This window comes from Dipteris shenzhenensis, chromosome 6 (genome assembly GCF_047967505.1).
Source record: "Dipteris shenzhenensis isolate YYH24624 ecotype China chromosome 6, Dip_SZ_1.0, whole genome shotgun sequence".
Classification (NCBI taxonomy): domain Eukaryota; kingdom Viridiplantae; phylum Streptophyta; class Polypodiopsida; order Gleicheniales; family Dipteridaceae; genus Dipteris; species Dipteris shenzhenensis.
In genome coordinates this window covers 44,722,541-44,743,263 of record NC_141601.1, presented here as the reverse complement: position 1 = coordinate 44,743,263, position 20,723 = coordinate 44,722,541, and the positions used below count along the sequence as shown (strand labels likewise).

The 20,723-nt window shown below is 40.6% G+C and overlaps 1 pseudogene; it reads left to right on the top strand.

Moving 5' to 3' along the window:
* Window positions 1-545: 545 nt before the first annotated feature.
* The window catches only part of LOC147901221 (uncharacterized), a 44,115-nt pseudogene continuing 23,937 nt past the window's right edge, over window positions 546-20,723 (top strand).

Genomic DNA, 20,723 nt, shown 5'->3' with positions numbered 1-20,723 from the left:
CAGGAACAACAATCCGATCGAGTTTGCATTCTTGAGAGCAGTTTTACAACAAGGCAAACGTTGCTTTGGTTTCTCGCATTAACTATCGGCAATGCCCTTCTCAGATTGCAGTAGCTTTCTTGCCATCTGTTTTCAAAGTTTCTCGCCGTTACAAGTTCAAACAAACTTAGAGACTAAAGAAAATCACTTAGAGACTAAAGAAAATCAATTTTTGGCCTGCCGTAGGGAGGCCTTGGTGAAGGCTGGATTTGGAGATGCCGAAAATCATGTCCTCCATTTTGTTGATGTTTTTCCCCTACAAATTTTGTGATTGGTGTTTCCCACGTGCATGGGTACCTTGGGCGTACACATGGCATCCTTCCACCGGGACGTTTTAAAGTAGTACCATCCATCTCTTCCCGCATTTTGTTCTTCGTACCTTTTGTTAGGGAGTCCACTGCATGCGCTCCTGGCTGTCTCCTTTAATGTGTGTTTATTGTCACTCAAACAACGGCAATTTTAAGGGATTTTGTGAGGATTTCTCGCTGCCAGAGACAATAGGCGATATGGGAAAGTCTTTGCTACAGAATTCGATTTTGAATGAGAGAGATTCTTTGACATGCATTCGGTATTGCAAGCAAGGGTGTTACGAGGGAGGTCTTGCATGCAATGTTTCCTATAAATCGGTGTTTGTGGAGGACTTTGGACTTGAGTTGGTGTCTTTGGTGGTAGTTTCATTCTATCCTGCCATGGCTGAGCATCAGTAAATTGCAGAGTCTACAAAGTTGAGCGCCATACTTCGAGTGGTTCCATAAGCAAAAGATGTGGTTCACTAGAGTCAATGGGCACTAGAAACAACACTTTCTAGAGGGCTTGATACTGTTGTCATGTTTCTTCATTTCGTTTTAATTCTATTCTTTTCATTTCCATTTCTTACAGACGTTTGTGTACATTGCTACTGCTGCAGAGATGATGAAGCGTGCTTCTAGTAAAGTTATCGTGGAGATGAATGAAGATGTTATATCTGTGATTTATGGTATGGTTTCACCCGAATATTGTATCGTTGTTTAAGAAAGATAAATGTGAACCATGCACTGATTAATCGTTCTCCATGTCTAGAGGCTAGACCACGAGCTCATTCGATGCCTTCCTTGGATCACAAACACGATGGAAAGGTTTTCCCATTAATGTTCAGTACTCCCCTCATTCTCTCCTTTGGTGGTGGACCTCCGAAACACTCAGAACTCCTAAAGAATTTGGCAATTAATAAAGATACGAAATGTTCCCTCCAAAAGGCATTCTAGGCAGCGGCACGTGAAGCGTATGCAGAAGGTAGTAATAATTTATCTGCATGACAACCGCTTATAGACGATTGGTACTGAAAGATTGTTATTGGAAATGCTTTGCAGGTTATTTCTATAACAACAGTAGACTTTGTAGATACTATTGTACCTACCTACAGTGTCTCATATTATGCTTTGACGGAAATGTTTAGTTTAATGTACGATTTTGCTGGTCTATAGCAATAGAGAAGGCATGAGGGCAGTTAACAGTTCGGTGTTTGAAGGCATGCTAGTCTTTTGACTTGTTATTCGTGATTATTTTCTTTGTGGCGATGAAGAATTGAATTGTCAGAACATCTATGGACTGTCTCTTTGAATGTAGTTAGAGTGCTAAGCTGTTGCAAAATCTTCTTAATGAATTGTTGTAGTGTTCTATTGTGCGTACTTATGTACAAGTTTTGAACTTACAATTACAAGTGTGGAAATACATCGGGTAATATGTTTTAGTGGTTTCTAGGTGCTGTCAATTCCATTATGTGTGAAAATTTAGAGTTTACTTTGTTTATGTGCACAATGTCAAAGTATATAATAATGTCTATACTTTGGAAATTAAGAAAGTGTTGCTTTTCTTGCAATAGTCTTACATGGCCATGAAATAATAATTGTAATGCTTTCTGCTTTGAAGCTATGTTTCAAATAGCCGGTGTGTCTAGAGTTGCTTGTCTTAGTGCTTACCCTAGAAATACTGCACTTGCAAATCCCAGCAATAAAGAAGAACCTATTGCATGCAAATAAAATGAATGTTGTGCTAGGAAGATTAAAATGCTCATGAAGATGTGGATAATACAATCATTTAGAGAGAATTAAACATTTATGAAGCTGCATACATGCTACTTTTCAAGCCATCCTCTTGACATAGCTTTCATATTGCAATCAATTGTTACAACAAGCGAAGCATTATCTTTGAAGAAAACCCCATATGGTCCCTAGTACCTAGGAACCAAAATGGGATCACCTTTTTTAGGTCTAAAAAAGAATGGAATGATGACATGTGTCCTTATACCCACCCTCTAAATGATGCCATGTGCTTGCTCCCACCTAAACCATCCCTAGTTCTTTTGATTGCTAGCACATGGTTGGATGGGAATAGAATAAAGACACAATTGAATATGGATGGGACCGTAATTTCCCATTCCCATCCTATATTGTTACATGTGCTAAGAGCCTTAGTCATGTGGCTTTTGGCATTATGTTAACAATTTCTCCCCAATCAACAAATACTAATAGACAAGAGGCAGGCCCATTTATTGATTTGCACTTAAAGGGTGGTATTGTATTATAATCTTTCTATAGAAACTTTGAAGCTTTTAGTTTTTAAGTCTCCTTTTTTGTCTCTTTTATGTTGCTAAATCTTCTTGAGCACTTACCACTTCAGCTACCACTATTTCTTCTACAAACACCTCCTCCTCCTCTTTTTGTGGCTCTGAGGAAAGTACTTTTATAACCAATCTAGCATTCTCCTTAAAAAGGAGAAAACTATATTCTCAATTTTATGGGCAAGCTTGCATATGTATTGTAAAGTAGTGCTTGATATCAATATCGTAAATATTTTTTCTAATGAATAGATTAAGGTTGGTCCACTTCTTCTTGGAAGCTCATCACCTCCCATGGCCTATCTATCTCGCCTATGGATTAATGACGTTTTTGTTGGTTTGATCTTGCTTTACTGATCATTTGTCCTTTTCCTTGGGCCCACTCGTAGTACTGCTTGATTGCATAACTTATGTAGAGGAAACAACAAGTGTAGAAGAGGGCCTACTACTCTCTGAACTATAGCCACTATTGATTCACCTAAGTCAAAAATAAACTTGATCCCTTTGAGATACTTGCACTTGAATCCATCATGGCTAGGGATTTCAAAAAGTGAAAAACGAAGGTGAGGACTCAAACATTTTTGAGAGGCACTCCCATGCCCATGAATCTTCACATTCTATAGACCACAACCCACTTGTTAGTTGAGCAAGAATAGATGTTGGGAAGGCATCGCCTTTTGTTGTTTTCTCCTTTAAGCTAATGCTTAAGTAACTCAAAGTATTTCTTCATGTGTAACGTATATTCTCCCTTTGTTTTGAAAACTCTAGGTGTGCTAATGTTGAAGATTGTGTCCGTTACTACCAGCAATTCAAAAGTTGAGTGCGGTGACTCATCTTCATCATTTTCTTAAGAAGGTATATGGAATTGTAGTCTAAGGTAATTATCAATGATTCCAATAGCTATGGCCTAATAAAGAGACCTCAAGAACCAACCCTTCATCATTACATCATTGGGTGATGTGGCCTTCTGGTTGTGAGTACTTTCATTCTTATATAGAGCTCTAAAATGTTTTTTGTGGGCATCATCTTGATTGTGGACAATTCTTGTGCAAACATATGCTCAAGATTCTCCTTCTTGAAGTTTGCGTAAGTTTTAAAGTGGTAAACTAAACATCAATTAAACCAAATCTTGGTTCCATTCTCCAAGGCATGAAATATGTAGAGGTATGTGTGCTTGAATTCTAACCCCTTGGCCTTGCAAACTATGAGATGCCCCTTGCACTTTTAAGCTTTAATGTGCACTTTTTTAAAGCTCTCAAGCTATCCTACCCTCTATGCTCTAATTCAAGGATTCATTTGATTGGACTCACCTTCTTCCTTGATTCTCTCTTCCACTTATTGTTCCCTCACCCATTTTATACTTCTTTCTCCTCATTGACTCACATGAGTTCTCATAGGGATTCAACCACCACACTTTCTCTAGGTTGACAATGGTAGCTACGATAACCTTAGAGTAACTTTCTCTAGGTCAACAATGGTAGTGACCATAACCTTAAGAGTATGTTCATTGCGAGCATGTACATGCGGTGTAGACACAATGTTGTTATGTATCTATTAAAGACTACTCTTATTGGCCACCTAATTGGCAAAATAATCATTGGGGGGTCTTGGTTGATTGTGTGGGGACTATGGAGAGCCTTTGATTATGAGGCCTCTTCATTTATGGGTATATGATCTACAATTTCATGGTGATTGGTGTCTTCTAATTGGTTCATGGCGGCTAAGAATAGCATGAAGTCCACTTGGCATTGGTTGGTTTCAATGTGGCAATGGAGCTAGCATGGATGGCCAATTGAATTACAATCGTTCTACATTCGTGAAGCGGTTCAAAAAGTTGAGGCGGTAAAGCCTTCTATTAAGTGAACTATTCTACATAGTGGAATCTCTCTTTGTAAGAGTCATCCATAAGTGGCCATGCCAGCTGGCTGTTAGTAGGGTCAAGTAGTACTTTGGAGTCTTGTAAATTGCAAAAACTCCTCCATAGAGGTGAGCCATAGTCCTGAGTCCATCATATGTCTTTTGTCCATGATAATAGAGTCAATTTTGGTCGTTAAGCAATGTCGCAATTTCTCTTTATGGTCTGAGTATTTGAGCGAGAGTATCTTGATTACCTTTATCATTTTATGTTAGGGATGAACTATGTGAGAGATGATATAAATTGTAAATTGTCCCCTCCAATCTTATTATGTATGTCTTTATACTCACTCAATCCCTCAGATAAGGAATTGTCTTGCAAGGTTGCTACTATGCTTCATACAACAACCCCTCTTAAGTTTCAAAAGATAAGGAGAGGGTGATTTTGGGAAAATAAAATTTTAGATTGAAATAAAAACTTTGTATTATGGTGAGAAAGACTATAAAGAATAAAATTGAACTATGGGACAACTCGTGGAAATATGTACATAAAATACAACTTAACCATCATTTCCCTCTCTTAAGTTGTAGTTGATTCTAGAAAATGCCAAGTTGATATTGAAGAGACTTAAATTTGCTGAGGGAAAATACCTTGGTGAAAATATCAATAAATTTTTATAGTATGGGAACATAAATGAGATATATCTCACACATTGATGGATTTTCTCTAGGATGAAGTTATAGTGCAAGTTTTTAGGGATCTTTATCTATGATTTATTAAGATATTGAAGACATGGATTAGCTACATATGTTAGTAAACACATCGAAACCCCAATAGGTTTTGAGGAGTCAAGGGATGTGATAGTAGATACCATGCCATATATGTCAAAGGTCGTTCATCACTACCTATCAAGGAACAAAACACCTTGTAGACCAGCCATTGTCAGATACACATAGTGGAAAATCATTATCACTTTGAGGGACAATCCAAAAGATGAAATATTATTGATTCATAGACTTATATCTACCAATACCAAATAGCCCTATATCTGCCAAATACCTTGTTACATATGTCAAAGGTTGGTCATTACTACCTATCAGGGAACAAAACACCTCGCAAACCAACCGTCTTTTTGGAAAATCATTATCACTTTGAGGGACAACTCAATAGATGAAATTTATTGATTCATATACTTATATCTACCAATACCAAATAAAGAAAAAGGATGAAGCAATGCATATGAGCTCACTACAAATTCTCCCTCCATTTTTTCCAAGGAAAAAAACATCTCCTTCCAATTTTCAGAAAGGGTAAAAAAGAAAAAATATGTCCCTTTTTTGCAAAAAGGAGGCCTTTTCCACCTCCCTCCCCTCCATTTTTTCATGAAAAATAAATTCTCCCTCCATAAAAAATGGGGTGCTTTTCTACTTCCCTCCATTTTTTCATGAAAAGGAAAAATTTCACCACCCCTATTCAAAGAACGGAACCCTTTTCACTTCCGCTCCATTTTTTCATCAGAAAATCACTTTCCCTCCATGTATTTCAAGATTTTTTTTTTTTGGAAAAGGGGGTTCTTCACCTCCTCTCCTGTCCTGTTCATCACTTCACCTCCTTCTCCTTCCTTCCACTCCCTCATTCTAGTCCTTCCCACTCCCTCCTTCCATTCCTCCCTTCCATAACTCCTTCCACTCACTCCTTTGACTCCTCCCACACTCTTTGTCTCTCTCCACTCCCTCCCTCCACTCCACTATCTTCCTCTCTCTCCACTCCCACTTCTCACCCTTTTCTCTACTTAATTATTCTAGGCACCATGCCTTCAAGACAAGTTGTGAAGGCCTTTTTGTCACCCTCCTTTGCCTTGTGATCACATTATATGCTCATTTGCACCACCTTCATGCTTCCCGTAGATATTCTATCTCCCTATGCCATTCTAAGAGCTCATGTCTTGCTCAAATTTCCTTTTTATCCATGTAGGATGCTCTTTCTACCTCCCACTTTCACACAACCTTCCTTCTTGCCTTCATTCACTCACAATTGAAAACCTCCCTCATGAACCTTGCTACCCAAACTGATGCAATTCAAACTATCTCTGGCTACTATGTAAAACCTCGCTCGTTGGATTGGTGGAATCACTATGTGATGGCCACATGTGCGTTTAGCGAGGTCTTCCATCTCCCTATTACTCTTTTCTTTGACCTTTGTGCCTTGTTGGGCACCAAACTGCAGCAAGGCCCCATTCCATTATCTCTTGTTATTGTCAGTGGGGATGCCTCCTACCCATTGAGAAGCAAGTGGGCATCGTTGTCTTGCATCTTGCTAGTGGTAGTAGGGTCATTGACATTAGTGAACACTTCGTGATCATAGGGAAGTCCACCATTTTGAAGATTGTAAACAAGTTCATGAAAACCCTCTTGAGAGATTAAGAGTAGTTCTACTGAAGTTGCCCAAGTGAAGTAGGGCTTCCATCGTCAATGTGGCTTCCCCAACATCTTATCCTTATCATACTAGACAACACTGCACTCATCCTTAGTCACCTCCATTTAAATTTAGGCTACATCCATGGTGCCACAACAAAACCGTGTGCATTGCAACTTTTCTCTATTCCATTGTGTGCAATGAGGTGCATATCTTGGTGGTGAGTATTTCACCGATGGGACTTTTTGAACACAAGAGTACATCATTGTTGATGGTGGTGGGGTATGGGCTCAAGCCATGGCTTTGGTACCTTATGAATTGCCATCCACACTCAAGTAGAAGGACTATAATCTTTGGCTTTCTTCATCTTGCATAGTGGTTGAACAAGCATTTGGGCATCTTAAAATGAAGTAGTGATACATATTGTTAAGGATATCCCATCCAATGCCAAACTACGTAGCACACAATATAGTCGCATGTTGCATCATACACAACATGATACTGGGTGAGGATACAGAGACAAGGAAGTTTATGTGATATCTCCTTGATGACTACATGATGGGGCACTTAGCTGCTTTGAATGGTAATGAAGCTAGGGGGGGTCTCCCATAGGAAGCCATAGCCCCACAAGACATGGATGTAGAGGGTGATTTGCAAGGACTTATAACTCTGGATGCATTCTCTTTACCACTTCAAAATGTATGCAATGATGTTGCCTGATTCTCTCTCTCTATCTCTCTCTCTCTCTCTCTATGCAATGATGTTTTAAAGGAGTTGAAGAGCCATTTGTAATCATTGTTAAAGAATCTGTTTTAAAGGAGTTGAAGTATCCGTTTGTAATCCTTGTTGAAGACTCTATTTTAAAGGACTTCAAAAGCATTTTGTTAAAAAATGTATCATTTGCTTTCTAACATTTGTCCCAAATGAATTATAGTCTCAGAGGTTCTTACTTTTCACATCAATGGATAGTTGATAATCCCTGATGATGCTATAAAATGCTTGAAATAAAACTCCAATGTCACTTCACCTTATTTTGGAGTGGCCATTAGTATTGTGGTGCTTGACTGAGATGGCAAAGTATGTAAGCTTGAGAAGGCTCTTTGTAGTCTCAAACAAACTCGTAGAGCTTGGTATGAGAAGATATAGTCTTATTTGGCTAGCTAGGGTTTTAAAAGTAGTCCAATATAGAGAACCCTCTATCTTAAAGTGAATCATGGCATTTTCCTTGTGCACATATTTCATCTTGATGACAATTTCCCTATGCACATATATTAGGGAACCCTCTTCTTAAAGTGGATCATGGAATTTATCTAAAATGATGTGTGTTCCACAAAAAGCAAAGGACAATGTAAATGGTAGAGAATTCTTTGCTTCATTATTTAAAAAAAAAAAACCTTCACTGCATCATATAGGAGGGGGTCTACATATGCATGGGAAAAGGGAAGGGAAGGTGGAGTGGACTTCTTGTTCATGCAACAAACCAGCTCTAGGTTGTATTGCATGCAACCTATTGCTCAGGAAACTCTTGGAGTAACATAGAACTTGTTGCTTAAATCAACAAAAGCGCTTGATTTGAGCATGCATCCGGCTTGTTGGAGAGCTAATGGGAATGCAACTCATATCTTATAGAATTTAAATCTAGATTTAGGGTTGCAAGTTTGAGATTTGCTAGTTGCTAGAAGCAACATCTTGTATTTTTGCAAGTTTGAGATTTGCTAGTTGCTAGAAGCAACATCTTGTATTTTTCTTCAATTGCTAACCTTTTTACACGGATGTTCATTCTAGATGACTAGGGAAGGAGCACCTTGCTACAATAGTCGATGGTTCATAGTAAGTATTTTCACTGATGTAAAGATTCTATGTATTTTTGTCACTCACATAAAAATTCTTTCATGTATTTAACTGGCATATAGAAGTGTCGCACAAGGTTGTAATAGAGGAGACTATGTAGAACTATCATGCAATAGATTTACATCTCATACGCAAATTTTACACAGTAGCCAAAAACTTAGACTAGTAGCAAACTTAGAAACATAAGATAAAGTTGCAAGGAAACCATTGTAAAAACAAAAAATCATTGTGATTCTTAAAGCTGAATCACACGCATTTAGATTCCTAGACAAGGAATAATATAATAGCTAAAGCAATGTCATGAAACAAAAGGCACAAGACACCCATGAAAGATATACATATATTAATTGCAATTGCCAAATATTACATATTCGAAGCACAAAAAATGGACTAGCTAGAAAAAGTGATGGATGTCAAAAATTACAGCAGCTCAAAATAAGCAATAGAGCCCTAAACATTAACAGTTTGTTACATACATGTAGGGGGAAACCATGGCCCTTACAAGAAGCTGCATTACATCAAGAACACCTACACATCTTCATCTTTAACTTTAAGAGAATTTGTCAATGGCACTGGCTATTTGGAACAGTGCCTTGTTGCTCTCTTTGTTTACTTTGAGGTGCACCAGGGCCACACGTACATCTTCCTCAAATCCTCTTGGGTTATATCAATGACATTTGTTCAGCAAAGAATGCCTTCTCAGCTAGCTCTTGCTACTACGTGGATCGAGACAACTCCACATATATGGAAAACCCTATTAATTGCTTTAGAGTGTCCTCGAATTAATTATTTTCTATGGAAACCCTTCTCAGATGTTTCCTTTTATGGCCACTTGTGTTGCCTGGGTCTTCATCATCCATTTGACTCTTAAGAGGGTGGAGAGGAGAGGTCTGATCTCCATTGTGAGGTTGCTAAGTCTGTTTTATAGGTTCAACCTTGTCATAAGGGGAGGATAATACAAAAGGAATCAAGAATAAAAAATGATTAAAAGATATACCCAATGCATTAGTTGAGGAATCGATGAAGATGTCACTCAAGTTGATGATCCCCTTGCTCCAAATGTAGAGGCCATCTTCATGTAGAGTTACTTGTCCTCATCCTAGGGTAATCTTGTAGCTTGCCTCTCATGCTGGCCCATACTCCAGTAAGAACTTTTGCCCAATGGGATGTAGATTTCATAGTCATTGATGGCCTTGAAAGCACCTCAACTCTTGTTCCATTAGTATAGGCACTATAGGCTAGTCTTATAAGCAAATTGTTTCTTACACAACTTTGACACATAGTCCCACTTCACTCCTTTTTTTAATGGACACTATCAAGGAAATCTTGTCCATGAGTTGGTCAAGGGATTTTTTAGCCTTTATAAGAACAAAGGTTTTGTCCATAGACCAAAAGACATTCGCAACATTGGAAGCATCGATGAGACTATCATCTAGCAAATCAAGCATACCAATGCTATTTAAATCCTCACCCAGCCCCTTGTTGGTTGCATTTTTGGCTATATTACAACAAAACTTGCAGTAGTACGTGAGCAAGGGCTGGTACCAAGAGGCACTATATTAGATTTAGGCCATGAGAACCTTGTATAACGTGGCGGCAGAAATTACGGAGCTGCTAAATAAATTACTACAAAGAACCCAAATGTTTGAAATATAGATTCATGCTAGGATTGTACATTCCCTTGGTTTGAAGGGATCAAAATGTCAAATAACTTGAGACTATAAAAGGTAGCTACCTATCACTTGAAATGTATCCTAGGTGCCCCCCCCCTTCTCTCTCTCTCTCACACACAGACACACACACACACACACACACACACACACACACACACACACACACACATCCTCCCATTGGAGGAGGTGTCAAGAAGTACCTCAATCTTATTGGGGTTTGGCTAAATTTAGTGCATTATTATATGGGTAGGTTGGATAAATAGTACCACAGTTCCCAAATTATGTGCATGTGAGTATTATGATGCATGATTAAGGCATTCAATTATAATAGGTATTGTTTAATGATATGAACCAAGGAGATTGAGAGATGGCTTGCATTTATATGCCAAGGATATTTTCACACTTGAGTGGAATATATATACTTGAACCAGGATAACCAGAACTCTAGGAGGTGCACGATATGAATATATATTGCATTACTAGTATTGGGAGAATAGGTAATTGATAGGGCATCAGCCCATTGCCCCTAATCGTTTTAATGAATGTGAATACCCTATATAATATGAAGGGGACCATTATGGGTTATGGAGTGTACCATGACTATAAGCGAGAGGAATACCTATGGAGGGTCGATTACAAAAAATGTTGATATGAGAAGGCACTCATATCTGGAATTAAGAAATACTTAAAGAATATAGCATTTGAGGTCGTAGTAAAAATCAACATCCGAGATCATGGACCACAAATTCAATGGTTAGATAGTATTTACAAGGTGTAAACCAATATGCCAGAGAGATTTGTATCCAAGGAATTGCAAGAGCAGGCTCACTGTGTGGAGGCGGCCAATATTAAGAGATGATGGAGCTTGCACCTAACAAATGTGGTACATCACCACCAAAGCCCACAAAGAAGTGAACTCGAGACCCACAAAAGGGGAGGAATTATGGCCTATTATCAATACAACCCTTCGTAGCAAAGCAACCCCAAAGATCGAGAAACTTCAAAAAGTGTAGAACGCACAAGAGACAAGGAAACTACCAATTCATGCACCGAGGCAATAGTAGGAAGTCTATCTGGCGAAGGACCTCACTGATGGAGCCCTTACAGCTAGGTGTGCCTCGATAAGGAGTGCACGGTTATGGGGTAAATGCATTGGGAACAGTATACAAAATAGCTCAATGAGTTAAGTAGAGGCACTAGGGTGCTTGAGAAGAGCTTCGTGATATAGGTGAACCTCTTGAGTCTCATAGTGAACGAGCGTAATAGAAGATATGGTGCTGAGAAATGTATAGTCACCTCGTAATAGATTGTTTAGTGTTTGTCTGTGTAAGCGATTGTGTTCAGGGACTATGGAAAGCAAAATACACCACAGGATGTCTCCCGTAACCTATGGCATTTGAAGTACATGCCTCAAGGAGAGTGCACAAGCTTCAACTAGCATGCGTGAATACACATGGACCTCCCTCAGGTACCCACGTAGTATGAAGATACTTAGTAAGTTGGGAGCTCGAGGAGGTAGAGACGTTTTAGTCCCCTCCATGAAGATCGTGAATAAAGGGCGTAGTAATAGTTTACTTCGCTCATCACGTAGATGTTTTTTCTCAAATCCGCACTATCGTCTTGCCATGTCTTGGTGGAGGAGCAAGGATATACTGGCTTAGTGATAGTGAGCTCCTACTTTGAACATGAAGGAGATGCATGGCTATGCAGCTTGCCTCTCTCATGCTGTGGTGCTCCTTAGGTGTGTAGCAATATGGATGCAATTGGCCATGACAAGCTCGTCCATGACATGCCTGCGTACTCTCTCTGTCTAAACACTACCATCATAGATGGGAATGTTAGCAATAAGGCACAATATATACAGCGTATGCATTACACTGTGGACCATGGAATGGCTGAGTGATAAAGGGAGGCCATATTGATTCCTAAGAGCCACATATGAGAGACATAACTATTATGATGATTAATCGGGGTCCCTGGCGATTGTCCGAGAACTAATGTCCATTTCTAAGGGGATGTAGTCGAAGATCTAGGAGGAAAGCTTGACGTGAGATGGCAAATAACTTGAGAATACAAAGGTAGCTACCTATCACTTGAAATGTATCCTAGGTGCCCCCCCCCTTCTATCTGTTTGTCTGTCTCTCTCTCTCTCTCTATGTTGTGCTTAAGGATAGGGAGAAGGAAAGGATCAACGGAGGCCATAATCTTAGTAAGCCAGTTTGCACCAAAGAGAAGAGCAATATGTTGTTGAAAGAAAATCTTGCGGCTCAACATGACATGAATTAATATATATTGAGGAGTTTGAAGGGCTGATTGGGTTGGATGGGTAGGTTCCGAGGAAACATTGCACCTCCTTCACAGGCACCTTTACACTTAGCTCAAAACACTCTTTAAACTATCATAAGACATAGAGACCCATAACTTTCAGTAGAGACATGATATAAAATATTCAATCACATATTAAATGTGCCTTGAAATGGGATTCGCTCTGATATAAGTTTTGTAAGAAATGGAGAAGCAGTCGCAACATGGAGTACTCTATTGTAAGTGGATGGGGGACAATGACGAGTACTACTCATGATGCATAGTGAAAGTCGATGTATACCCGAGCCTCATAGTAACTACTGCATATACTACAACCTCTACTTTGTCAAGATAGTCATCCTCGTTGTTATGACATGACATTATCATGAAGATATTGTCTCCTTCAACAACCAATCTAATGTTGATTTCCTCTCTAATGTCTACAATTTTTCATATTTTGTTGCCTTATGTTGTGGACGCCATACTATTGAAGGTATTACAATAAAATATAGGCCCTTGAGCCGAGTCCATCCTGTGGGAGCATGCCCACCATCACGCGAGTTCTTTCAGGCCCCTTAAACCTCTTTTTCCCAGTTTTTTCACCACCACTCACGGGAGACGTTTGGAGCGGTGGAGCATTATATGTCGCTCATGACATTTGAAGCTGGAGCTTCGTGGAGCGACTGGTGCGGCAAACTATGAACAATCCTACCTAAGCATTGAGTGTTACTCACAACCTTAGCCCATACAGACCATGCGTATCGTTGTAAAGCTTCACCTAGGCCCTAGTTTCCGAGCAAATGAAAATATTACGTGAAGGAATCCGCATTCGTTGTCGTTCGTTGGCACTCTGCACAGTATAGCTATAGAGTCCATTAGATCGCGGAGTATTCCCACATTTTAAGCTTGAAAGTTGTCACAATGGCTACTCGTTCTATGTGCAAGCATGCAAGCTCAGAGCGATATATATCGGGAGCGGAAGCCATCTAGTTAACCAGCTGCATGAGACATCGTGAAGTCCCCTGGGTCGTCTGAATTTTCCTGAGAATGCAAGCGTGGCCCGTAGAGTTTCGTGACGGACAGTCGTGTTGAAATGGAGGCGGGATACCTTACAACAAAGTTATATTTGGCCTAGCTTATCGACTAGGCTCCCCGTTTCCGCATTAGATTGAGGAGGAGGACCTCGTGCACGTATTCCTAACTGGCCAAGCAACCGTTGCTAACATCCCGGGCTCATTCGAGTTTGTGGCTTCCGCCTTAATATTCTCTGCGAGAGGGTAATCCTGGAGAAGGGCGAGGGGAGGGAAGCATGGGCTGCCCACGAGGGGAGGGTAGCTCTCTGGTGGTCTCGTCCTGGCACCTTGCCACCCAGCTCTTGTGAGCTTCTTGGTGGACCTTGAAAGTTCTAGGCTAGTCCCTGACCACCAGGCACTACCTTAGTGAAGAAACGGGAGGAGAACGTAGATAGGAGGAGAAGGAGACGAAGTGGCATCACCACTTTGCTACAGGGTGGGAGGCAGGAGGCTATCTATACCTCTCCAACTCACCTGAGTGCTCGCCATTCTTCAAGACCGCGCTGGGAGGGTGTGTCAATCGTGGGTCTCGTGCTTGTCAAGCGCTCCGTCTGCCATGCGCCGTCACGCCAGTTGCCAGGCCTCTCTGTGGTTCTGTGCTCTTGGAGTTGGTGATGTTTCAAATTCTGTAATGTCAGAGCCAAGGCCTCTTCTTCCTCTTTGAAGTCTAGAGTTCCTTGGAATCCGGTTTGTCAGAGAGTTCAGGGGAGTGGTAACTGAGGACCTGTTGGCTTTCCTGGTACTGGGCTTGATGCGCCTCGGATACTATCTGGGGTAGTATCTTGGGGTGGCCATTGGAAGTTTTACGAAACGCCTAAGGGCAGGAAGGGAGACATGCATATGCCTCCACGTCCAATTACTTTGTACCCTTGCATGTGCCATTACTTCTATTTGATGCCGCCATCCCTGGGGGTTCTCTTGCTTCATTGCCCACGAGGTGTATGGAAAAAGTCCTAGTAATGGAGGGTTGGTGTGAAGGGGCCTCGCCACCTTTGGTCTCACTCCTTTTCTTCAAGTATTTTCCTAGCCATAGCTATAGGCTATTTAGTTTGCATTATTTTTTCAACATTAAGCTAAGGGTACCTAGTGTGCCTAACTTCCTAAAACCCATAACCATAGGGTATTTCATGTGCATTATTTTTCTAATCTTAAAGAGCTACTCGGACTCAGGGGTTCTGTTAGTGCCATTTCGGTTCTACTCGGACTCGGGGGTTTATCATGGGGGTTTGTCGATGCCCTCATTTTTTCGATTGGATGTCCCTCTTAACTGTGGGTATTAATTGATCCTTGATATGGAAATGAGTTGTTCCATCCCTAGGATCGTGGTTGGGATCCAATCCCCTCCCTCTTGGGAGGCCTCCGTGTGTGTGTGTGTGTGTGTGTGTGTGTGTGTGTGTGTGGGTGTGTGTGTGTGTGAGAGAGAGAGAGAGAGAAGGGGGGGGGCACCTAGGATGCATTTCAAGTGATAGGTAGCTACCTTTTGTAGTCTCAAGTTATTTGCCATCTCACATCAAGCTTTCCTCCTAGATCTTCGATTGCATCCCCTTAGAAATAAACGTCACTTCTCAAACAATCGCTAGCGACCCCGATTAATCATTATAATAGTTATGTCCCTCATATGTGGCTCCTAGGAATCGCTATGGCCTTCCTGTGTCTCTTAGAGACACTCAGCCATTCCATGGTCCAATGTGTAACGTATACATTGTATATATTGTGCCTTATTGCTAATTTTCCCATCTGTGATGGTAGTGTTTAGACAGAGAGAGTACGTAGGCTTATCATGGCCGAGCTTGTTGTGGCCAATTGCACCCATATTGCTATACATCTAAGGAGCACCACAGCATAAGAGAGGCAAGCTGCATAGCCATGCATCTCCCTCACTATCACTAAGCCAGTATATCCTTGCTCCTCCACCAAGACATGGCAAGACGATAGCGTGGATTCGAGAAAATACATCTACATGACGAATGAAGTTAGCTATTCCTACGCCCTTTATTCACGATCTTCATGGAGGGGAGTAAAACTTCTCTCCCTCCTCAAGCTCCCAACTTACAGAGTATCTTCATACTGCGTGGGTGACTGAGGGGGGTCCATGTGTATTCACGCATGCTAGTTGAAGCTTGTGCACTCTCCTTGAGGCACGTACTTCGAATGCCATAGGTTACGGGAGACATTCTGTGGTGGATTTTGCTTTCCATAGTCCCTGAACAATCGCTTACACTGACAAACACCAAATGATCTATTGCGAGGTGACTATACATTTCTCAGTGCCATATCTTCTGTTACGCTCGTTCACTATGAGACTCAAGAGGTTCGCCTATATCACAAAGCTCTTCTTAGGCACCCCAGTGCCTCTATCTAACTCATTGAGCCGTTTTGCATACTATTCTCAATGCGTTTACCCCATAACGGTGCATGCCTTATCGAGGCACACCTAGCTATAAGGGCTCCATTAGTGAGGTCCTTCGCCAAACAGACTTCCTACCACCGCCTCGGTGCATGAATCAGTAGTTTCCTTGTCTCTTGTGCATTCTGCGCTTTTTGGAGTTTCTCAATCTTTGGGGTTGCTTTGCTATGAAGGGCTGTATTGATAACAGGCCATAAGTCCTCCCCTTTCACGGGTCTTGAGTTCACTTCTTTGTGGGCTTTGGTGGTGATATACCATGTTTGTCAGGTGCAGGCTCCATCAGCTCTTAATATTGGCCACCTCCGCACAGTGAGCCTGCTCTTGCAGGTCCTTGAATACGAATCTCTCTGGCATATTGGTTTACACCTCATAAATACCTCACCATTGGATTTGTGGTCCATGATCTTAAATGTTGATTTTTACTACGACCTCAAATGCTATATTTATTAAGTTTTTCTTAATTCCATATATGAGTGCCTTCTCATATCGACATTTTTTGTAATCAACCCTCCATAGGTATTCCTCTCGCTTATAGTCATGGTACACTCCATAACCCATAATGGTCCCCTTCATATTATATAGGGTATTCACGTTCATTAAAACAACTAGGGGCAATGGGCTGATGCCCTATCAATTACCTATTCTCCCAATACTAGTAATGCAATATATATTCGTATCATGCACCTCCTAGAGTTTCGATTATCCTGGTTCAAGTATATATATTCCACTCAAGTGTGAAAATATCCTTGGCATATAAATGCAAGCCATCTCTCACTCTCCTTGGTTCATATCATTAAACAATACCTATTATAATTGAATCCCTTAATCATGCATCATAATACTCACATCCACATAATTTGGGAACTATGGTACTATTTATCCAACCTACCCACATAATAATGCACTAAATTTAGCCAATCCCCAATAAGATTGAGGTACTTCTTGACACCTCCTCTAATGGAAGGATGTGTGTGTGTGTGTGTGTGTGTGTGTCTGTTGTGTGTTACCTATGAGAATAGTAAAATCTACTTTCTCCCTACTATAACTCCTTGGTTCCCATTTCCTTAGCAAAGCCCTTCAAAATGCATGCAATATCCCTCCTATGCTATCTTTTCATTCTACACTGTACCATATATTTTAGAGTGATACATCCCATATTAGAGATGTTGTCCACATAGAATTTTTGTGGGACATCCATCATCATTACACAAATTGCAAAGTCAAAATATCTCTTTATATATGCATATCTATCATCCATACATAGAAAGGGCAGACATTATCTTTTTTGTAGTACTCCTAGTCTGTTGTCCAAGATAATGACTGATCAAAAACATCTAGTAATTTAGTCTTGTTTGCATAATAACTAGATCGCAGTGGACCAACTGGTATCATAATCCATGGATCCTCCTAATAGGCCTCAAAAAAGAGTCATATTGCCGTCGGGGGTATCCCAAGGGTTTGTCAATGGTAAGTGCTTCTGAACTGAAGACCATTATCCTTGTCAACCCCCATCAATTTTGATCGAGAAGGAGACACTGTTAGTGATGATTTTCAGTGAGCATCATTGATCATCCTTTGAGATCTTACTACTTCTTTTAAAAAACAGGATATTAAGAACCTTTTTCACACTTGAAATCTCCAAAAGGTCATAGTGTATATGACTATTTGCTATCACCACATTGTCATTTTGTCATTAATTAGTTCTTAAACCAAAAAACGTTATCATAATCTCTTAACAATGTTTTTTCCAACTTAGCAAAAGATTTGTGATATGAGAAGGAAATATAGAGAAACTGTACCAAAAAAGATGCAGAGGGCTTCTGTAAAAATAACCTTGACAATTTCGTAAATTACAGGAAAGGTCTAGAGTCAGATAATTGCCTCTTATTTTCTAGCATCTTCTTTTGATGAATGGTATCAATTCCTCTATATTCTTCCTGTGTGGCTCAAGAGGGAGATAGAGCCGGGTTTTAATACATCGAACGTGGTTATAAGCTCCACTCTTCTAATATTTTTGTGTATCTTATGAAGGGGGAAAGTAGGTTGTAAATATATCCTCCTGTCACCAACCAGGCTTTAATCAAAACCTCAACCCACATAGCTCTTTGTAATACTATAAAGAGTTCCCATTGTATATTATATTAGTTCAATCCACGGGAATCCGATGCGACTATGAAGGCCCCTGGCTGAGAGGCAACTTGTAGACAGCTTTAACGAGCCAAAGCACCGTATATATACAAAAACATAAAGCTAAGGCTAGACTATGGAGCTTGTGCATTCCATTCATCATTCACAACGTGGAGTACTCTACTGTAAGTGGATAGGGGACAATGATCGAGTACTACTCATGATGCATAGTGAAAGTCGATGTATACTCTAGCCTCATAGCAGTTACTGCATATACTACAACCTTTACTTTGTCAAGACAGTCATCCTCTAAGGGATCCGGGGTACAAGATGTCATGGATGCCATTCTATTGAAGGTATTACCATAAAATAAAGGCCCTTGAGCTGAGTCCATCCTGTGGGAGCATGCTCACCATCACTCGAGTTCTTTCAGGCCCCTTGAACCTCTTTTTCCCAGTTTTTTTACCATTACTCACGGGAGACGTTTGGAGCGGTGGAGCATTATATGTCGCTCATGACATCGTTGCTAACATCCTTGGCTCATTCAAGTTTGTGGCTTCTGCCTTAATATTCTCTGTGAGAGGTTAATCCTGGAGAAGGGCGAGGGGAGGGAAGCATGGGCTGCCCATGAGGGGAGGGTAGCTCTCTGTTGGTCTCATCCTGGCACCTCGCCACGCAACTCTTGTGAGCTTCTTAGTGGACCTTGAGGGTTCTAGGCCCTGACCACCAGGCACTACCTTAGTGAAGATACAGGAGGAGAACGTAAACAAGAGGAGGAGAAGATGAAGTGGCATCACCACTTTGCTACAGGGTGGGAGGCAAGAGGCTATCTATGCCTCTCCAACTCACCTGAGTGCTCACCATTCTTCAAGACGGCACTGGCAGGGTGTGTCAATCGAGGGTCTCTTGCTTGTCAGGCGCTCTGTCTACCATGCACCGTCACGCCAGTTGCTAGGCCTCTCTATGATTCTATTCTCTTAGAGTTGGTGATGTTTCAAATTCTGTAATGTCAAAGCCAAGGCCTCTGCTTCCTCTTTGAAGTCTAGAGTTCCTCAGAATCCGGTTTGTCAGAGACTTTAGGGGAGTGGTAACTGAGGACCCATTGGCTTTACTGGGTACTGGGCTCAAGTGTGAAAAAGGTTCTTAATATCCTGTTTTTTAAAAGAAGTAGTAAGATCTCAAAGGATGATCAATGATGCTCATTGAAAATCATCACTAACAGTGTCTCCTTCTTGATCAAAATTGATGGGGGTTGACAAGGATAACAATTATGGCTAGGCCGTGAAACCTGTAGTCCCACATTGCATTGTGTTCATGTTTTGACATGCTGTGCTTGTGGATAGATGCAGGTGAGTCCGGCCACTTACCTCAACGTTTTGATAAAAGGGATGTACACTGAGATGATTCATACAGGCAAACCAGTCCAATCTATAATGGTCTTCAATTCAAAAGTACTTACCATTGACAAACCCTTGGGGATACCCCTGATGTCAATATGACTCTTTTTTTAGGGTTGTTAGGAGGATCCATGGATTATGATACCAAGCGGTCCACTGTGACCTAGTTATTATGCAAACAAGACTAAATTAATAGATGTTTTTGATCAGTCATTATCTTGGACAGACTAGGAGTACTACAAAAAAGACAATGTTTGCCCTTTCTATGTATGGATGATAGATATGCATATATTAATAAGAGATATTTTGGCCTTGCAATTTGAGTAATGATGATGGATGTCCCACAAAAATTCTATGCGGACAACATCTCTAAATATGGGATGCATCACTCTAAAATATATGGTACAATGTAGAATGAAAAGATAGCATAGGAGGGATATTGCATCCATTTTGAAGGGCTTTGCTAAGGAAATGGGAACCAAGGAGTTATAGTAGGGAGAAAGTAGATTTTACTGTTCTAATAGGTAACACACACACACACACAACTCTCTCTCTCTGTCTCTCTCTCTCTCTCTCTCTCTCTCTCTCTCTCCCTTTGGTGAAATCTCTTTGGCATTATATTATAGAGACACTATGCCAAAGAAAGGAAACTGCCTAAATACATCAAGAGAAGATCTCAATATATGATAAGTATGCATCATAGTCTAGAGTGAGTTTGCAGACAATCATAAAAGGATTGTTGCAAAGAGTGTTGAAAAAGGAGAAAGTGAAAAAGTTGTGTCACCAAAGACTATGATTTCTATGCTTCCATAGAGTCTAGAGAGCCCAATACTGAACCCAGTTGAAAAATAAATCAAACTCCCATCTACATGGGTGAATCCCAAAAAGCCAAAAAGTTTTTCCAAAAGTAGCATTCGGAAATTATACCCAAAAAATCACTAGTGTGGGAGCAATGCCAGAGTAGATGAGGCATTGATCCCCATGGA